Source organism: Humulus lupulus, chromosome 8, assembly GCF_963169125.1.
Source record: "Humulus lupulus chromosome 8, drHumLupu1.1, whole genome shotgun sequence".
Lineage (NCBI taxonomy): Eukaryota > Viridiplantae > Streptophyta > Magnoliopsida > Rosales > Cannabaceae > Humulus > Humulus lupulus.
Window position 1 is genome coordinate 61,658,299 of NC_084800.1, and position 20,945 is coordinate 61,679,243.

Consider the following 20,945-nt stretch of genomic DNA (forward strand, 5'->3'; position numbering starts at 1 on the left):
TTATTTCTCCTCCATATGAGTTATTGTTATATGTATTGACACCACAGTGTGTGGCCGCCTTAACTCTTGAGCCCGACGGGGCAACGATGGAATAAGGTTTTTAATGCGCCCTACTGTGGTGATGGCTAGCCGGAGGAGAACCCATGGGATTTTATTTTATATGTGTAACAAGCCCTGCAGGCATTGACCAATTCAAACAGTGTGCACAATATTAAGGGGCCCAAAAATTTAAAAAGAAGTTGTGTATGTTCATTGACATTGGGTAATCATTAGCATTGCATGTATTACTTTGCTTACTGAGCTTTAGGCTCACAGTTGTCTTGTGTTGCAGGTAGAGAAAGAAATGAGTGAATGACATAAGGAGAACTGAAGCATGGTCCTGACCGTGATTTGTACATACGAACACATCGACCTTTTGTGGGTTATTTCAGTTTACCAATGTGATATTTGTAATAAAGTGTGAAGTTATGTTTTGAAAACAAATTGGGTTATTTAATATGTAATATGTTTGAGACACACTTTATGTTTAATGTAAATAATGTGAAATAAGTTTTCAAGTTTAAAAAAAAATATGTCCAGACTTCCGCAGTAATAAATTATGATATAGTTTTAAAACGTAACACCTCATATATGGTTTTAACTAAAATAAGTGAGGGTGTTACAGTGACAAATCACATTTTGTCACATTATTTAATCTAATATTATATTATATGAAATAATATAACATTCCCCCACTAGATTAAATAATCACTTTTGTAACACTTATTTAATCAATCAAACATTATATTAAAATGTAATACTTTTTGCCTAAACCCTTTAGCTACTAATCTAGCTTTAAAGGTTTGGATAGTGCCGTCAGTGTGGTATTTTCCCCTAAATACCCACTTACACCCAATTGGCTTAGACTCCGGTGGGAGGTCTACCAATTCCCAAGTATTATTGGAAATAATGGAATCCATCTCATCATTGATGGCTTCTTTCCAAAATGCACTATCTCTCGATTGCATAGCTTCTCTATAAGTCTTAGAATCATCCTCAACGAGAAGTACAATAGGAATTTTCCTAATAACTTCCTTTCTATTTCCTTCTACCATGTAGAATGAAATTCGTTGAGAATCTATCTCATCCACTACTAGACTTTTATGATCTTTAAGCCTTTGAGTTCTTCTAGGTTCAAAAGGTTGCTTTACATCCTTTTGAGAATTCTTGTTTAACGCCCAAAATGTGACTACCACTAAGCGGTAGTTGTAGTAAGATCGGGCGGTCGATCCACAAGGAGGTAACCTAAAATCAAAAGATTATTAGATAATAACCCAAAAAGTTAGTAACAAGAAATAAATATAATTGTAAATAGAAAGAGGTTTGAGATTTTGGTATTGTATTTTTGATAAAGTGATGAAATGAGATGAGTGAAATAAAGGTAAGATGTAATCAAAAGTTTGAGAAAGTGAAAGGTTTCAAGAATCATCCATAAGTTTGTTTAGTTACTTGATTACTTGATTTACAAAAATACACAAGTAAATAGTTCACATCCCAACATTTACTTGGAAAATCTAACATTAAAGTCCATATTATTTTCTAACAAAAGTTCATTTGAGTTATAAAGTTCTTTACTTTAAAAGCACGATGTTAATCTTATGAAAAATCCAAAAATGAAAAAATACCCAAAGGCAAAAATGCAATAGAAGATTAGACATAAAATTAAGTATCAATATTACTTTTACTAATTAGAAGTACATAGAAAGAGCATGACTGATCCTATATACTATTAGCATAAGTAAATAAAGATAACAAAATAAAGATGGAGATGAAAGAACATAAATAACTAAAAAAAATTACATTAAGAACATAGTAAATCAAAGTAGAAAAATAATATCACTAGCATATGGAATCATCCCTAACCTTCCTAGGAAGATTAGGCCATTATGCTCATGATTCTCACAAAATTCTAAGAAGAAAATATGAGAAGAAAGTTGTAATGCCCCGGATTCCCTAATGTGGTTTAATGGCTGAATTAGTAAGCCGGGAGGGCCATAACTGTTTAATTATGCCATTAAATGTGTTTATGCATGTTTGTGATAATTATATTATAATATGATGTTAAGTGTATGCATGTCGATGATATGTGTTGAGACCACATTATGATGTGGGTTTGTTCGAGCTATTTGACATGAGACGATCTTAGAATATTGATTAGCGGTCTAGTCACAACAGGTTTAAGTGTCGGGACTTGGGTTGAGTCTCGGGGTGATTTCGATAATTAGAGCGTTACCGGGAGATAAAGGGTAACGGGTTGTGAATTATTGGTGTTTGAGATTATTGAGGATAGCGAGAATTGGAGAGCGTTAATTATGATTAACGAGATAGGAGGAAAGTACCAAATATGCCCTTGGGAGTCTTTAGAAACTATTAATTGACCTAGGGGTAAAATGGACATTTCACCCCTAGGATAGATATAACCTTTGGCAGCTGAAGAAGAAAGTGGAAAAACAGAGTATGCAAAAGAGTTCTCTCATACCTTCTTCTCTTCACTTTTCTTTGTAGTTTTTGAACCAATTTTGAGGATTCAAGCTTGGGAAGCAAGCCTTGGGAGTTTGGAAGTGTGTTCCACCATTGAAGAGCATCATAAGCCAAGCTTTAGGTAAGTTTTTGACCATGGTTTTCTCTGGTTTGCCCTGTTCTGGTTTTATTTTGCAGCTGAGATTTCTAGGGTGAATTCATGGTTTTGTTGGGAGTTTTGGCTAGGGTTCCCATGCTTGTGATGTTTGGGGTGTGTTAGAATGGTTTTTGGGTTCATTTGGCATCAAGAATAGGATTTGGAAGCTTGGAGATCGAGTTAGAATCGAAGGAGTTGAAGAAGGTCGGTTCAGGGGAGATTGGGTCTGGAGGTAGCGCTATAGCGCCCACCTTAGGGCGCTACAGCGCTCCTCAGGAGGATTTCTGGCACTTGGGTGGTTCTGAGTGTAGCGCTGGGGCGCTAGGGGTTGAGCGCTGTAGCGCTACCCTGTTCCTTCTAAGTCTCGTTTTGAGTGTTTTTAAGGGTTTTTGACTTGGGGTTTCAATCCTTAAGGCCCGGGATCGAATCTACTCACCGTGTGGGCATGTCTCGAGGTCCCGAGGGTGGTGCTTAGGTTAAGACCCTATTATTATGGATTCTCAATAATGGAGGTTATAATTGGTTGTGATTAGGTAACCGCTAAGGAACTAAAAGATCGATCGTTCTCAGGGGTCGTCCTTATCATACTTCTCACTCGAACCTAAGGTAAGAAAACAGTGTATGGATTCAGTTGCACCCTGTATATGTATAAGACATGTATGGTTTGATATTGGAGCCTGTTGGTTGATATATGTGGACGTGGATTGCATATTAAATGCTAATGTATGCTGATTACCTGTTTAAGACACTGACTGGTCAGGGACCGACTCTAAAGTCGAGAATCATGCATTGAATGGCTCTATGGCATTAATGCTAGACCGACCCTAGGGTTGAAGAACTTATAAGCGCTTGCCTGGTCTATGACCAGATGACTATAGCCAAGGTATATGACCCCGGTGACCGTTGTCACATGGCTAGGAGAAGTTGTCCATAGCTTCGACTCTAGAGTCGTGAGGAAGGTTATGTTGGTGACCAATCACCATGCACCTGTCCTGATCAAACTTATGAAAGAACTTCTTCTCAGTTAAGCCCTGGTGACCCTATCGTCACATGGCTAGAGGGAGCGATGCTCATTATCGTGACTTTTGGCTACTGTCACCTACTCGCTTAGACTGATAGTCCTGAATGGTTATTATGATCGTTGTTGATATTATATCATGCTTTATTATGTTTTCTTGCTGGGCCTTGGCTCATGGGTGCTTTGTGGTGCAGGTAAAGGGAAAGAGAAGCTCACCCAACCCTGAGTGGAGAGCTTGGGTGATGTTGTGTACATACAGGGCCACTTGACCGCCACGGTCAAGGAGTTCTCAGAGGGACTAGGGGTTTACCCTATTTTTGCCGCTTAGACCGGCGGGGACTGTAAATTTGAAACAATAGCGACTCTTTTGTATTACAAACTACTTGTAAACATTTTGACAGGCTCATGAGCAGGTTATTTACTTAATGGAATATATCCTTCCCTTTTTTACTTGTTTTTCACCTTAACCTGATAATAACGCTTAGATCACGTTTTTAACCAAAGAACTCGGGTAGCGAGTCAAATTTCCGGTTCACTATTCACCGTAACTGTTCTGGGGTAACCAGGGCGTTACAAAAGTGAGTGGAAATTTTGCTATAGTTTCTCTACTCTAAAAATTACATACTAAGTGTGAAGAATGAGTCCCTATTTATAGAGAAAAAAAAGGACTAAAAAGAAATTAAACAACAAAATGGGGTTTACAAAATAAATTTGAAATATTAATAATAAAATATGATTTTGAAAAATCAAATCTTATTATTAATATTAACCTACCTATTTTGGTGTATGATCATTTTCCCCTTTTCCAAAATATCACAAAAACATGATCTTTAAAGCTCAAAATAGCAATTTACAAAGCCCAATACCCACAAAACATGGCTGGTGACACAAGAGGGTTTTGACCTATTTCCAGCCAATGAGAGAGTGCCACGTAGGTAGGCTGCTGGGAAGGTTTCGGATTGGGCTTGCTGGAGTCGTGGAGTTGGACTGGCTGGCAGGAGGATAGTTGGGCCTTTATATTAGGCCAGCTGGGGAGTCCAAAAAGATGCTTCGGCCTGGGCTTGGAGGGTGCCGAATTGATTGGGAGAGGCTGACTTTGGTGCTTCGGGCTGCTGCTGTTGAAGCAATTTGGAGGACAGGTGTCGCAAGCTAGGGGTCACGTTAGGCTTGAAGGCTGGTCACGTTGGAAGCTTGGGAGAGTTAATGGGACACGTGGCGCAAGGAGAGCACGCCACCTGGCAGCTGGGAGAAAGGAAGGAAAAGCTGGGCCTTTGGTTTGGGCCTTAGGGACTGGGCCAAATTCCTCAAAAATTCCACTTTCTTCATTTTCTTTTTCAGTTTTAACCATTCTTTGTTTTCTCTTTTTATTAATGTCCAAATGCAATTTATTTCCTGAAAATTAAACACAAATTAAATTTAAAATTAATATTTTCAATTGTAAAATATATTACAATAAATTCATAAAAATATTAATTAAAACTTAATTTATTTTACACTTTAAAACCAATAAATTTGCATTTTTGAGCACTAATCAATTCTCCTCTTAATAATCAACTTTGGATGTAGAAACTTGAGAATTGTTCTCATATAACAAATTCTCCTTTAGAGATTTTGAAGCTTGAGAATTGTTGTCACATAATATATTCTCAAAAAATTCAACTTCTCTAGATTCAATCACAATATTAGACTCTAAGTCTAATAACCTATAAACTTTACTATTGTTGGCATAACCAACAAAAGCACACTTTATGTCTCTTGAACCTAACTTTGTTCTATTAGGTTCGTTTTTCTTACAATATGACGACACCCCCACACTTTGAAGTACCCTATGTTGAGTTTTCTTCCTTTCCATAACTTATATGGAGATATCTCATTTTTCTTCATCGGTATTTGATTAAGAATGTGACAAGCGGTTAAAAGCGCTACACCCCATAAGTTGAAGTTCAACTTAGAAAACACCAACATAGAATTTATCATCTCTAGATAAGTCCTATTTTTCCTTTCGGCAACACCATTGTGTTGTGGTGTATAAGGTGCAGTGCACTTATGAATTATACCATTTTCTTCACAAAATGTATTGAATTCATTAGAGAAGTACTATCCTCCTCTATCACTTCTTAGCACCTTAATCTTTTTATTTATTTGATTTTCAACTTCTAATTTATACAATTTAAAAGCATCAAAAGTTTCATCTTTATGCTTTAAAAGAAACACATATGTAAATCTACTAAAATCATCTATAAAAGTAAGAAAATACATTTTACCACCTCTAGTTAAAACATCATTTAATTCACAAAGATCACTTTGGATTAAATCTAGTAAATTAGATGATCTTTCTACACTAGGAAATAGTTTCTTAATCATTTTCGCCTTAACACATGTTTCACATTTACCATAGTTTTTAATATTGCATGCAATCATACCACATTTTACTACTCTTTTCATAGTTGAAAAACCTATATGCGATAGTCTAAGATGCCATAAAAATAAAGAATCATACTCAACAATATAGGCGGAATTAACATTTTTATTGATAACATTGAAAGTTACATCATTAGTGCATAATTTAACCATACCCTCACAAGAGTACCCCTTTCCCAAAAATACATTTGATTTGGTAAGTATAAGTTTACCGGACTAAAAAATGGCTTTAATACCGGCTTGCCAAGAAAATCACCACTTACCAAGTTTCTACTCATTTCGGGAACATAAAGTACATTCACTAATGTAATTTTCTTGCCGGAGGTGAAAAAGACTTCAATGGTACCTTTGCCAAGTACCTTGGATTTGCCCTCATTGCCCATTTGAATCTCATGGTTGCCCTTTGACTCTTCAAAGGACTTGCACAATGATTTGTCATAGGTGACATGGACGGTGGCACATGTATCATACCACCACTCTTTCACCTTGCCTTGGACCGCATTCACCTCACTAAGGGTAGCAACTATGTTTTCCTCTTGAGTTGCGTTCACCTTAGGTCCATGTTGGTCTTTTCTATGCCTACACTTTCTAGCATAGTGACCCTTTTTCCCACACGCAAAGCAAGGACCTTTCTCGCCCTTAAACTTGTTTGGGTTGGTTTTTGGACCCAAAGATTTCTCGCTACCCTTTTTCCCTTTGTTTTTGGGATGTTTTGGTTGTGACACCGCATTTGCTTTGGAAGTCTCTCCATTAGACCCCTCCATAAGTTTATCTCTACATATCGATTCCTATTCGATTCGAATATGCTTTTGGATTTCCTCCAAAGAATAATCCTCATTTTTATGAAGGATTCTTTTCCTATAGCTCTTCCAAGTTGGTGGTAATTTAGCCACTATAGCACCAACTTGAAAGGCCTCGGGAAGCTCAATCTTTAAAACTTTCAGTTTGTTAACAATTATTTGCAATTCATGAATTTGAGGAAGAATAGGTTTATCACCAAAAAATTTGAAATCAAAGTATTGAGATATCAAAAACTTTTTGGTACCTTCCTCTTCCGCCTTGAACTTTTTCTCAAGTGCATCCCATATCTCCTTGGCCGATTTGGTCTCGGTGTAAAGGTCATAGAGCCTATCAGATAGGGCATTGAGGATATGATCCCTACAAAGGAGATTGTCCTCCTCCCTCTTCCTTCTTTTCTCCACCTCCTCGGGAGTGTCCTTGTTGGATGGCGTTGGGAGAGGTTCTAGAGTGGATTCTAGAATGTAGGTGATTTTGAGAGTGGTCAAAAGGAATCTCACCTTGTCTTGCCACCTAGTGAAATTGGATCCATAAAACCTATCCAACCTCACTAGGTCTTGATTCATTATCTTGATGGTCTCACCTTCCATTGAAACAAACAAAGGGATAAGTTTTGAATGTTAGGAAAAATTATTTTGCCTCAATGGAAATAGGTAAGAATATTACAACTCTAGGCAATATATTACATATAAATATAGATTGATTAAATAAGGTTACAACTCAATGACTGAAAGTACAAATAAATATAGAGAAAGAAGAATAAGAGAATTGAAATAGAAAATACAACTTTTGACAAAATGATACAAATAAACTTGAGGTAGTAGAAAGAATGAAGTAGATGAGATTACAACTCTTAAGCAAAGATACAAGTAAATATAACAAGAATGATAAGAAGAAAAACAATAGAAGAAAATAAGAACAAGAACAAAATAATAAGATACTCTGTAATGCCCCATGTTGACCCTTATTTTGGTCAACTGACACAGAGTTAAAAATGCTTGATGCGGACAAATGTGTTGAAATAAAGATAATGACAAAAACAGTAAAGCGCACAAGAGTTTATAGTGGTTCGGCCCCAAAATTTGGTAATAACCTACGTCCACTTGAACTATTATTGATATAATATTTCTAATGAGTGATCAAAGAACTAGGGTTCAATGAGTTTCACCAACCTCTGAAGAACAAAACAATATATCGAATGCAAATAGCTCTAATTCGCTTGTAAATCCTTAATCTCTAGTATTTAGAAAGCCAAAAGTGTCTAAAAAGATCTCTCCCTTGATCTATCCTTTTCTTATTTATAGGTTCAAGGGAGATTACATGAATCAGTTACAGATATTATTTCCTAAATAATCGGATAATCAGGAAATCATGGGAGATAATTTCGGATATGATCATAACTGCATAAGATTTTCTCCAAATATAACAAGTATACGACCAAGCTGGTCGTATATAACGGTTGAGCATTGCTCTACGGAAATCATTCTGGTCGATGGTCGAACAAGAATTTCGCCAGGTGTTAGCCACATGTACTAAATGCCTGCCATGTCATTCATGCCTGTTTTTTGGATAACACCCCAAATTTCCTAATAAGGGTTAGGACCTTGATTAGGAGGCCGGGAGGGCCATAATTGATTTATTATGTTATTTAGTGATCATATGCATGTTTATGTGAATTATATTATTATATGATGATAAATGCATGCATATGGGTGTATTTATAATTATAAGGGAATTTTGGTAATTTGGCCCGTTGAGGGCGTAATTGTGTATTTTCGTGCATGTGGGTGAGTTATGAATGGTACCACATTATATGTGGATTTGTTCGAGCTTTTCAGCATGAGACGATCATGAATGCAAGTGTTTGGTCTGGTCATAACAGGAGTAAGTTCGGGGCTCGGGGTGAGTCTCAGGGTGATTTTAATGATTAGAACATTACCGGGAATTAAAGGGTAATGGGATATAATTTATTGGTGTTTGAGAATATTGAGAATAGTGGGAATTTGAGGGTGTTAATTATGATTAACAAAATAGGTGCGAAAGGATGATTTTGCCCTTGGTGGCTGTTAAGCTTTTATTTTAGACTTGAGGGCATTTAGGTCTTTTCACCCTTAAAGATTTATATCAGCCATTAAGGCTGTAGAAGCTTACCAAAACAGAGTCCCATTTCCTCCTTCTCTCCTGATGGTTTTCTCCTACATTTTTCTTTGATTTTTCAAGCTCTATTTTAGGAACCAAGCTGGGATAAGCTAAGGTTATGCTCCACTTGAAGAGGGTGTGTTGCTGAGATTGAGGTGAGTTTTTAGCCATTAGAACTCTTGCTTTTGCTCTGTTTTCTTAGTTAAGTTTCAGCTGGTTTTTGAGTTAGAAAGTTGGGAATTGATTGGAGTTTTGGCTAGGGTTCTTGTGGTTGTGATGCTTGGGGCATTTGAGGATGGTTTTTGGGTTCATTTGACATCAAAATGGGGTTTAGAAGCATTGGAATCGAGTTAGAATCGAAGAAGTTGAAGGAAGAGATTTCAGGGGAGTATCTGGCTGAGGGTAGCGCTACAGCGCCCATCAGAGGGTGCTATAGCGCTACACAGGGTTTGTTTGGGGTTCTGAGTATAGCACTAGGGCACTATTGAGCAGCACTGGGGCGCTATTGAGCAGCACTGTAGCGTTACTCTGTTTCTCCATAATCCCGTTTTGAGTGTTTTTAAGGGTTTTTGGCTCGGGGTTTCAATCCTTAAGGCCCAGGATCGAATCTACTCACTGTGTGGGTACATTTCGAGGTCCCGAGAGTGGGGTTTAGATCAAGACCATGTTATTGTTGATTTTCATTAATCGGAGCTGGTATTTGGTTATGACTAGGTGATCGCTAAAGGATTAAGGATCGTTCATTCTCAAGGGTCGTTCTTGTACTAATTCTCGCTCGAACCAGAGGTAAGAAAACTGCACCCCATATGTGACATGCATGGTTATTCGTGAGGCATGTTGAGTGCTCTATATGTGGACATTGATTGCATTGAAAATGCATAAGATACATGAGATTTGGGGCATGTCATGAATGTTGATTATGATATTGATCAGAGCTTGAGTCTCTGTAATTGTGCATGATTATAATTATGCTTTTGATTACTGAATGAGCATGCCAAATGCTTTATATCTGGATAATTGACATATGATATATGTCTGTTTGTGTTACCTAAATGAGGAAGCACTAACTTATTAGTCAGGGATTGGCAATGGTGTCAATATCAACTGTGAAGCTGTGACTCATCAGTCAAGTTCGGCAGTGGTATTGAGCACTGGTCACATGGGATTGACTTATAAGTCAAGTACGGTCTTAGCGTGTTTAACGCAAGCCGATAAAAGATTAGATCTAATCGACATCTGCATTGAATGACTCGAATGAGCATTAATGTCGGACCGACCTCAAGTTCGATGAAAATTAAAAGCACTTGTCTAGTCCAAGGGCTAGTTAATTAGAGCCAGAGCCATAAAGGCTAAGGTGACCTACATCTCACATGGCTAGGAGGGTATGGGACCTCCAGAGTGTGACTCATTAGTCACCTATACAGGGTATGACTCATTAGTAATCCATACATAGATTGACTCATTAGTCATCTATATAGAGTGTGACTCATTAGTCACCTAGACAGAGATGGACTCATTAGTCATCTATACAGGGTATGACTTATTATCTATACAGAGTGTGACTTATTAGTCATCTATACGAAGTGTGACTTATTAGTCATCTATACAGAGTGTGACTCATAAGTCACCTATGCAGGGTGTGACTCATTAGTCACCCACTCCGAGATTGACTTATTAGTCATCTATTTAAGAAGCAGGTCCTCAGAGAATGACTCATTAGTCTTCTATTCAGATGTAGGATCCCATAATCATTTATTTGAACTTATTTGCATGTATGATGAAAGCTATTGTTGCTAGGCATGCACATTATGTTTCGATGACATGTTATTACTGTTCATGAGCATGTTGAGTTTTCTTGCTGGACTTCGGCTCACGCGTGCTATGTGGTGCAGGTAAAGGCAAAAGAAAGCTGGACCATCCCTGAGTTGGAGAGCTTAGGTGACGACGTGTACATATGCGACTACTCGACTGCCACGATCGAGGGTTGAAAGAGGAACTATGGTTAAACCCTATTTTGCCGCTTAGATCGGCCTGTTGTAAATATTTTCTTGAAATAGACCTTTAAATTATATTTTTGGGATCCCAATGTAAATAGTCGTTCTAATGAAACGTTATATCTTAACCAAAATTTTTAATCCCTAAACCGCTAATCATACTTAGTTACACGATTTTGGCCAAATGACTCGATTAGCGAGTTTAGCACTGTTTACAAGGCACACCGTAACGGTCCCTGGAGTTTGGGGCGTTACATACTGTCACTCACACAACCAAAGTGAAGAGTGTTGGGGATCACCAACTTGAACAAGGTTTGAAACCTTTGTCCAAAAGCTTATTTCCCTTAACTCAAGCACTAAGGGATCTCTCTCAGATTTTGGAAATGCTTTCTAAAATTATCAAGCCTCAAGGTGTTTCTAGCCAAGTGCTCTAATGGATAGAAATGTTGTGTCTTTCAAGTGAGCTATAGGCTCCTATTTATAGAGTTTAGAGACACCCTTTGAATTTCAAATTCCACCAACCCCCATGGCTGTTACCAATATTTAATTGGATTAATATGGAATTAAAAATGAGATTTGGGAGTTATTTGGGTTTTTTGAGTCGTTCAACAAATATTGAAAAAATTGAAAAAATTGTCAGTTTTGGCCTGTGGCCGCGGCCAGAGACATTAGCGGCCACGGCCACTACTCTCTGTCCCACTGGCCATGGCCACCAACATTCAGTGACCGCGGCCACTGACCATTTTCAGCACTTAAAAATGTGTTGTTTTTCCAAACGGTTCCAAACCCTCCCAAATGATTTTGTAACTCCAAAAACACATTATTGGGGTTAAAATCATATCTCTAACAGCCATTTCACATATGGCTGTATGAAATTCATCTCAATATTGTGTAACACCAAATTTACACAATAAAGGGTAATATTTGGAAGTTACAAATTTGTAACACCAAATATGTTACATTATTTGGATATATCTCATATATCTAAATATTGTAGCTCTCTATTATATGTTACAATATGTGACACTCTTTGTCACACTTATTTAATCTAAAACATTATATTATAAAATAATATAACAATTTACCCATCAGTCACTCATCTGTTTAAGGTAGTGACTTACTCATTAGTCACTCATCTGGTTTACTTTAGTGACTTACTCATCAGTCACTCATCTGATTAGGGCTATAAGCTCCATCATGGTTAAACAGAACCTCAAAGTGATATTCACTCATCTGTTCATGGCTATAAGCTCTGTATGATTATCATGATCATCATTTAATATAATTTACATGCAGTAATGAGTTTTCTTGCTGGGCTTTGGCTCATGGGTGCTATGTGGTGCAGGTAAAGGGAAAGAAAAGCTCACCCAACCTTGAGTGGAGAGCTTAGGTGGTGATGTGTACATATGTGATCGCTTGACCACCACGGCCAAGGAGTTTCTCGGAGGAACTAGGGGGTTAACCCTATTTTTGCCGCTTAGGTCGGCGGGTTGTAATTTTCACATTGTAATGACCATTTTGGATTGTAAATAACTTGTAAACATTTTTATGGGCCCATGAATAGTTTTATGTTTAAATAAAATATATCATTTCCTTTTTGATTGGTTTTCTACCTTAACCTATTAATATCACGTAAATGCACGTTTATAACCAAAGAACTCGATTAACGAGTTAAGCACGGTTCAAAGCTCACAATAACGGTCTTGGAGTAACCAAGGTGTTACATAGACCGTTTCAGACTTACCAATATAACTTAGTTCGGGCTCCAACGGCCTGGACCATTAGAGATTCCTTTTAGATATGACTTAGCTAGTTAACTCACTTTAACCCTGGTGTTCAGGTTCCAACGGCCTGGACCACCAGGGAGTTAATAATTATCATCAAATTTATTTGTCCCGATTCTGATGTTTAGGTTCCAATGGCTTGGGCCATCAGAGATTAGTTGATTAGCTTATTTTGAACATAGGGTTTAGGTTACAAAAACCTGGGCAATTTATATGTAATTTTAAACAACTTAGATCTAAGACTCACGTTCCAATGGTTCTGGGCCATTATAGAGGAGACATGAATAGGGATTCGGTCATTTGAGACCACACTAGGTCAATTGATCTTTTGGGCATTTCGTACCCTCGGACCATGTATGTCCAAGTTAGGATTGGGCCTGAGCCGTACGTCCTACTGAGTTATATGCCCCTGAACCATGTATGTCCGGGTTAGGACTAGGCCTGAGCCGTATGTCCCTTTGGATTTTGTACCCCTGGACCATGTATGTTCGGTTAGGACTAAGCCTGAGCCTTACGTCCTGTTGGGTTTTGTACCTCTTGGACCATGTATGCATAGGTTTTCTGGCTAGTGTAGTGGATACCGCTAGAGTCATGCCGGCAGGGCCGGGAGAGACTAGACTAGTGTGTGAGTTCTTGGATGTGTTCCTTGAGGATCTACCAAAGTTGCCGTCGTGCAGGGAGATTCAGATTGAGTTGGCACCCGGGACAGACTAGTATCAAGGGCACCGTATAGGATGGCACCAGCAAAATTGAAAGAGCTGAAGATACAGTTGCAAGAACTTCTAGATTTGGGGTTTATCAGGCCTAGCTACTCTCCATGGGGCGCTCCAGTGTTGTTCGTTAATAAGAAGGATGGGACTTTGAGGATGTGCATCGATTACAGAGAATTGAACAAGTTAACTATTAAGAATAAGTACCCTCTACCAAGGATTGATGACTTGTTCGGTCAGCTGCAAGGTAAGACGGTGTTCTCAAAGATTGATCTTTGATATGGTTATCACCAGCTGAGGATCAAGGATGAGGATATACCAAAGACGGCCTTCCGGACGCGGTATGGGCATTATGAGTTCTTGGTCATGTCTTTTGGCTTGACCAATGCCCCAACAGCTTTCATGGATCTGATGAACATGGTGTTCAAGGACTTCTTGGATCAGTTCGTCATTGTTTTCATCGACGACATTTTGGTATACTCCAGTTCAGAGGCAGAGCATGAGCGGTATCTTCGGCAGGTTTTGCAAAGGTTGAGGGAGCATCAGTTATACGCCAAGTTTAAGAAGTGTGAGTTCTGGCTACCAGAGGTGACCTTCCTTGGACATATAGTTGGGGCAGAAGGGATTAAGGTGGATTCGTCCAAGGTAGAAGCAGTTAGGGATTGGCCGAGGCCGAGGAATGCCTTGGAGGTGCAGAGTTTCCTTGGGTTGGCTGGTTACTACAGGCAGTTTGTAGAGGAGTTCTCGAAGATTTCCTCACCGATGGCAGAGTTGACAAGGAAGAATCAGGGGTTCGTCTGGTCAGAGAAGTGTGAGAACAGCTTTCAGGAGTTGAAGCGACGACTTATTTCTGCACCTGTGTTGAGTCTTCCTTCGAAGGAAAGGAAGTTTGTGGTCTATTGTGATGCGTCGAGGTTGGGTTTAGGCTGTGTGTTGATGCAGAACGAGAAAGTTATAGCCTATGCATCGCGGCAGCTGAAAGAGTATGAGTAGAGGTATCAGACTCATGATTTGGAGTTAGCAGCAGTGGTATTTGCACTAAAGGTGTGGCTCATTATCTGTATGGAGAAAAGTGCGAGATATACACTGATCATAAGAGTCTGAAATATTTCTTTACTCAGAAGGATCTGAATATGAGGCAGAGACGTTGGTTGGAGTTGGTTAAGGATTATGACTGTGATATCCTTTACCATCCTGGAAAAGCCAACGTGGTGGCAGATGCATTGAGCCGAAGGGGCCCAAGACAGTTGTATGGTTCCACCCAGATCTCGAGAGAATTGGCTGATGAGTTGGTCAGGGCAAAGATAGAACTAGTGGTAGGCCAGTTAGCCAATATCACTTTGCAGTCGACCCTGTTAGAGCGGATCAAGGAGGGTCAGTTGGCAGATGTATAGTTGCAGGAAGCTAGGCAGCATGCCTTAACGGGGACAGCTAAGGATTATTTAGTTTCTGAGACAGGTATGCTACGATATCAGGGACGGATATGTGTTCCGACAGATGAGGGGATTAGGCGTGAGATATTGGATGAGTCTCACACTACGCCATATTTACTTCATCCGGGTACCACGAAGATGTATCAAGATCTACAGACATTATATTGGTGGCCCGAGATGAAGAAGGATGTAGTTGAGTATGTGTCTAGATGTTTGACATGTCAGTAGGTTAAGGCTGAGCATCAGCAACCAGCAGGATTGCTTCATCCTTTGGGTATCCCGGAATGGAAATGGGAGGATATTACGATGGATTTCGTGGGAGGATAACCCAGGACAGTTGGACTTCATGACTCGGTGTGGGTGATAGTGGATAGATACACCAAGTCAGCTCATTTTCTGCCAGTGAGGTCAACTTATACAGTGGAACAGTATGCAGAGCTGTATGTGAGGGAGATAGTTCGTCTCCATGGGGTTCCAAAGTCTATAGTATCAGATCGAGACCCTATCTTTACCTCTAAGTTTTGGGGAGCTCTGCAGAGAGCCATAGGGACTCAACTGAATTTTAGCACAGCTTTTCATCCTCAGTCTGAGAGGACGATCCAGGTATTAGAGGACATGCTTAGGGCATGTATGATTGACTTCGAGGGTTCATGGAGTAAGTACCTCCCATTGATCGAGTTTTCATATAACAACAGTTATCAGTCCACGATTGGAGTAGCTCCTTATGAGATGTTATATGGGAGAAAGTGCAGATCGCCCATTCACTGGGATGAGATGGGTGAGAGAAGGTATTTGGGGCCAGATATGGTTCTGAAGACTAATGAGGCCACTGAAAAGATTCGAGCTAGAATGCTTGCCTCACAAAGTAGGCAGAAAAGCTACGTTGATCCTAAGCGTAGGAACGTGGAGTTCCAGGTTGGGGACCACGTGTTTCTGTGAGTTTCACCATTGAGGGGTGTGAGAAGGTTTGGAGTGAAGGGCAAGCTGAGCCCTCGGTTTGTGGGACCTTTTGAGATCCTAGAGAGGGTTGGGCAGGTGGCTTATAGGTTGGCCTTGCCACCGTCACTATCAGAAGTTCATAATGTGTTCCATGTCTCTATGTTGCGGAAGTATGTCTCTAATTTGACGCATGTGCTGAAGTACGAGGACTTAGAATTGTAGACAGATTTGTCCTATGAGGAGCGACCAGTTCAGATTTTGGATCGGAAGGACAAAGTTTTACGGAATAAGACAATTCCGTTAGTGAAAGTATTATGGAGGAATAGCAAGGTTGAGGAAGCGACCTGGGAACTGGAGACAGCGATGCAGGATCAGCATCCCGAGCTATTCAGGTAAATTTCGAGGACGAAATTCTCATTAGGAGGGGATAGTTGTAACAACCCAAATTTGCTAATAAGGCTTAAGGGCCTTGATTAGCGTGCCGGGAGAGCGTAAATGGGATTAGAGTGAATATTATTGACTTGGATGTGTGAATGTGTGATTAATGATGATTATATGATAATTAATGATAATATGTGATAATACGATTATTTATGTGATATATGTGAGAACCGCATTATTATGTGGCTAGGTTCATAGAGCGTAACTCAAGACAATCCTAGGGTCAGATAGCAGGAAAAGTCAAAACGGGACTTAAGATATGACTTTGGACAAGTCAGGGGTATTTTAGGTATCGGGTAGTGATTTGGACTATCAGGTCATGAAAATAAATATATGGAGATATATTTGAGGTTAGGATGTCTAGGCATGAATATTGGGGGATTTTACCGTTTTGGCCTCGGGGATAGTTCCGACATCCCGAGCCTTGGGATTAGCTTAACAAGTAAGACAAGAGTTAGGAAGCCTCTAGGGAAAAATAAACCGACCTAATCTCTTGCTCAGCTGGTTACTCTCACTCTCACTCTCAAGAAAAACAAAGGGAACTAAATTAGAAGCACTCAAGGGAATTGGGGATTGGAGCTGAAGAATTGTTGGAAATTTAGTGAGATTCAAGAGTAAATCTTGAGGCTTAGCTCAGTGAATAAACCAGGACTGAATCAAGACTAAGGTAAGGGTTTAATCCATCTGTTTTTCTGAAATTCAACCTTAAGCTTCAGCTTGATTATTGAGGGTATTGTTCAATTGATGATTAGGGTGGAATTGAGCAGGGGAAATGCTTGGAATCAGCTGAGTTTTGGCTAAGGGAGGAGTTCAATCAAGAAGGTAAGCTTTGTTTCATGAATTGATGATTTAAGTTTGAGTTTTGACTGGTTATGACAAGGTGTTTGTGTTCTTAGAGTCTCAAGGATTGGAGGTGAATCTTCTATGGTTTATTGAGCTGAATTTCTGTTAAAATTGTGTAGCATGAGTTGGTGATATGTTGGGTGTTGAAGTAGGAAGCTTAGGGGTGGTTTTGGTTGAGGTTTTGGGCTTTAAAATGATGGGTTTTCTGGGCACGAAGGGAAGGGTCGCGACTCTGTTCTAGAGCGCTGTGGCCCTAAGATGAAAAAGGGCCAAGGAGGCTCAGCCATGGGAGGGCGCCGCGGCACCCAAAGCAAGGGCCGTGGTGCGTGTTTTGTTTAAGATGGCATTGGTTTTGTTTTGAGGCTAGGGCCGCGGCTAAGCTTCAAGGGCCACAACCCTTGGTTGCACACATGAACTTTTGAGGGTTTTAGACACGAGAATGTGGTCTAGTATGCTCGGGATTGATTTCACCACCGTGCTTGGTGGAATTCGGATTCCCGGGAGTTAGTTTTGTAATCGGAAACCTATGCTCAAGTATTGATGGCACCCTATACTTTGGTTATGACTAGGTGATAAAAGCTTAGGCTCGGGAATGGATCGTGCTTGAGGGGCGTTGCTCGTAATTCAGTAACCGTACAGACTAAAGGTAAGAAAACTGCACCCGGTTGAATATTTTAATGGGACTAAGGGCTCCCTACTATAAATGATTGAAAGAATGGTACTATGTCATGTAAATTGTAACCAACGGCCTAAGCGAGCCACGGTTAACTTGTGCAATTGGCACGACTCGAACACTGGTATTCGAGGACAGCTTACTATGCACTGAGCTCGGTTTAAGCGGGCCGGAGTCAGTGGGTTAAACAGAGGGTGCGGCCTAAGGTGCCGGCCCTAATATTTGTGTAAACTGAATACTGTATTTGACTATAGATGGGATTGTGGAATAATCTATGTGTGGTTGCGGTTGCTTGTATATTGAAGTATGTTTTTATGCTATGGGTTGAGTAATTGAACATGCTTACTAGAATATCTGTTTGAGATTACTGTATAAGTTGTGTATGTTGTTTTCTTGCTGAGCCTCGGCTCACGGGTGCTGCGTGGTGCAGATAAAGGCAAAGGCAAGGCCGATTAGCCCTGATTAGAGAGCTCTGAAGAATGAATGTATATGGCAGGCCGCTCAGCCGCCACGGTTGAGGAGATTACAGGGACAAGTGGACCAGAACCTTGTATTTTGCCTTAGTATGGCTAGTATTTACTTTTAACTGTTGAGTTTTGTAAACCAGCTTTTAAACACTGATCTTTTGGGGATCCCTACCGTAAACTGTTTATAACTTATGAAGTATATCTTTTGAGACCAAAATGCCTTTTAACCCTAGAACACCTAAATTAAAGACACATTTTTAAATTAACGACTTGATTAGCAAGTCCTGCACTTTATAAGTACACAGTGTAGCGATCTTGGCTATCCAGGGCGTTACACTGGATCTCTTCATGAGGTCTAGGGATTCTTGGAGTAAGACATGGTTCTGGACGGGATTATACGTGTCTTGTCTGTGAGACGGGACTGCCGTTTCCATTGGGATGACCGCTTCACATTTGTATACCATTGAGTAGGGAGAATGTCCGGTAGACATTCTTTATGTGGTTCGTTACGCCCATAGGACGCGGGGCAGTTCTTCCCGCCACTTGCCCTTGCAGACTTGAAGCTTTTTCTTTAATGTCCCATTCAAAATCTTGTTCACGGCCTCTGTTTTCCCGTTTGCTTGAGTCATGAGGGAATGGTTGGTTGGGCAATTGTTCTTCATTGCCTTGTTGTTGTTGGTGAGCAGGATCAAATTGGTATGCCTAGTGTTCACCATTGTTGCAGACGTTCAAGATCTTTTCAAGCTTTCTTCGGCTCTCAATGAAATCACCAAAATGTTTACCGAGTTTTTCGGAAACTAGAATTATGAAAGATAAGAGAACTAAAAATAAATGATTTAATGATAGACATACAAGGTTTTTACGTGGTTGGGGCGTTAATGAGCCTTAGTCCACGAGTATATTGTATTAGAGCTTAGAAAGCTTTAACAATGGAGTTTTCTGCAAGTTTGGGCAGAATAATTGCTTAGAAGAGAAAATTATGAATCCCTTCTACAACACACAATTGATCCTATTTATAGGCAGTTGGGTGCAATGGGCTTGGACCGAACTAATCCGGGCCCAATAGGGATGTAATCATGGTTGGCTCGCTAATGGGGGCTTAATACAAATGATTTTGCTAAATAATATACATTAATCAAGGCCCATTGGGCCGACTTGGGCATAACCAAGCTTTACTGCAGACAGCAGTACGTAGCCTCAGATTGGTCCACGTGGGCTTCTAAGGAGATCCTGGGGACAAGATCTGTCAGGGAAGTGGCAGTACTGTTTCCCAATAACGGCGTATATTCCGTATGTAACTTCTTCTGCATGTTAGTTGAGGTGACCAAACTCCGCATTTCTTGGGAATGTGTCAACGTCAGGGAAGTTCAATCCTGCCTTATCTGAAAGCCTAGTCTGGGTTCGTTTACTAACGTCACGGTCAATTCATCAGGACCCTGGTTCGTTTACCAGAGCTCGGGTTCATCTTGACAAGGGTATATTCTCAGACTGTGAGCCTGCCACCCTTACTCGCATCTCGGATGATGCCATTAGGTTGAGACCGGGAAGACGAATTGGGTCTGCATCTTGCTCCTGATTCCCTCGTTATGGTGGAGCCCATCGAACAATGTTGTGCTTACTGACGATTGGGCCAATAGGACTTTCTTCTTTCCCATCCAGTGGGCTTAGGCTGGGCCTTTGATCTCTTTGAAAGAGCCCACGTATCCATTGTGTCATGCCTCGTGTCCGGGGGGAAAACATGGATAACAAGGCTCAAGAATGTACATAGATGGGCCATGGGCCTCACATAATTTGTGTAACAAACATGAATCAAACAATACAAAGTAACCGACTATAACATAAATATCTCGGTTTTAACTAATTTTGAGTTTTTTCCGCGTTCTCTCGGCAGTTCTGGTAGTATCATGCGACTAGCTTACTGTATTAACTGCTCCATCTAGCTCCTGAACTTGTTCGGGACGAAAAATCCCATTTTTCTATCTGGTCGTGGGTCGACCAGTCCTTCATTAATGATCTATCATATGCCTTCCATGTGTCCCATTTTTGTGCCACATCATCACACTAATTTATAGGAAAACAATACACATTAATGATTACATTAATTCTAGATATTTGAAAGACATTGAATGATTGTGATTAAATTAATAATTAACTAAAAATATTTAATGAGTAACTTGTAACTTGATACCATATATTATTAGTTTAAATTTTTTTATTTCCTTATAAAGCACAAATTAAGATTTATTTTATTTTAAAAATAAATTTAATTATAAACAGATTAAATTAAACACACATCTATAAATTTCTATAAATATAAGCATAGAAAGAAAAGCGAAGTGGAGGCACACAATGCCTTTTATTTTAATTTTTTTTTGGGAAGAAAGACACATATCTAGACACAAATTAAATTAAACGAAATTACATATATTTAAAGGGATAGGTTCGGCAGACATGGTTTTTTGCATCATTTTTTGACCTTTAGATTAAACCAAATCCAAAGGCTAAAATTAAAACAAAACCTAATTAAACAACACAATCTCTTCCCTCCGCGTCTTCCGTCATTGCCAATCTTCTCCGTCCATTGTCGCTGCCCCTTGGTGCCGACTAGAGATCTTTCTGGATTTTATTT